Below are 1,823 nucleotides of genomic sequence, written 5' to 3' on the forward strand. Positions count from 1 at the left end.
CTCCTTGTCCCCCACAGTCAGCTCTCTTCTGAGCCACAGAGGCGCCGCCTGCAGGGACTGCTCCACCAGCCGCACGATCTTGCTCACTCACGAAGGTTCTGCCTTCCTCCTTAGCTCGCAGTCCAAGGACGGCCCAGGAGGGGCACGGAACAGTTTTATCTTCTTATCTCAAAGAGTACTCCATTTTCCTGGGAGATTGTTTTGATTACTTTCTTGTCCCAGCGACACTCACAATTTGAAGGAGGAGGGGTTTATTTTGATTCAGGGCTTCAGGAGGTTCTGTCCGTATTCAGCAGGCTTTGCCGTGGAAGGGTCTCACGGAAGGAGTTGCTCACATCATGGCGATCAGGACGCGGAGAAGAGAGAAGGGAGGAGCGCAGGGAGATGCAGTTCCATTCACCTGCCTCCAGCCAGACCCACTTCTAACAGCATCGCGATCCGCTCGGCTCCCAGACGCATGAGGCTTGGGGAGCTATTTTATATGGTACTGCGGGTCGAACTCGGACTTTGTGCTTGCAAGGCAGGCAGCGGAACCACTAAGGTAAATCTCGGCCTATTGGGGGCTATTTTAGATCTAAACCCAAACAGAGACCATATACAATATTTTTGGTATCACTCATAATTTTTACCTATGAAGAACACGACAGAAGTTTCCATTTTACACCAGGAACAGTAAATATTTGAAAAAGGAAAACTCACTGATAGAGAACAGGCTTTTTATTTATGATTTAATTTAAAATTTTCCTATGCCTCAAACTCACTACATAGCCCAGGCTGGCTTTGACCTTGAGAGCGTCCCGTCTCAGGCATTACAGGCACGTGTCACTATACCCACTACCACATCTTCTTCTGAGGTATTCTCAGTCACTATCAAATGGTCGGGAGATACAGAAGTACCAGGAACGCTAGCATCAGAGCCCCAGATCTGCCTGAAACAATGCCATTTTATCGTTTTCTTCTTATAGGAAAAAAATAATATCTATTAATTGTAGGGAACTTGGTCATCACAAAGACACGGATAACATTTTGGTAAATATTCCTGAAGTCTTTTCTTAATGTGTATAATTATAACATAAGTGTATACATAAACACATTTTATTTATTTATTTATTTTATTTTACTTTTTTGGTACCAGGTATTGAACTCGGGTCTTTGTGCTTGCGAGGCAGGCGCTGGAACCACTGAGCTAAATCCTTGGCCCCAAATAAGACTTTTTTTTTGTTTTTTTGAGACAGGGTCTGGCTGTAGCCCAGGCTGGTCTCAGACTTGCAGCGATCCTCCTGCCTCAGCCTCCCGAGCGCTGGGATTTACAGGCGTGCGCCACCACGCCCGGCCCCAATCTCTTACTGTTAGATATTCAGACCATTTTCTGTATTTTCCTTAAATTAAAAAATAAAAATAATTCTGAGATAAATATTCTTCATTAATCCTTCTAATAAAATTTTTATTGAGCAGCTACTCTGTGCCAGGCAGGAAATAATCCCATCTTTACATAAATCTAGATGTAGAAATTTCTGGAAGGTTAAATCGTGCAATGAATGTGTATTGCGACAAGGAAGGCATAAACAGGGAGATCGCATCAATTTAAAATCTGACAGATTTAACTTTATAAAATAATGGGGCGGCTCTAGGCCTTCTGGAAGCCTTGGACCGTAACAGCGTGAGCGGATGCTCTGGAGTTCCTCTTGCGTTTACCTGAATTCATTGACCTGCCCGCGGTTTACCGATGGGAAGCGAAAGCCTTAGGGTCCTCAGTGAACCCAGCGCTTGCCGCCCCGCCGCATCCCCTCCGCGCGGTCGGCGGATCTGCATCTGCGCGGGGG

This window comes from Fukomys damarensis, unplaced genomic scaffold (genome assembly GCF_012274545.1).
Source record: "Fukomys damarensis isolate Sample0158 unplaced genomic scaffold, DMR_v1.0_HiC HiC_scaffold_27, whole genome shotgun sequence".
Lineage (NCBI taxonomy): Eukaryota > Metazoa > Chordata > Mammalia > Rodentia > Bathyergidae > Fukomys > Fukomys damarensis.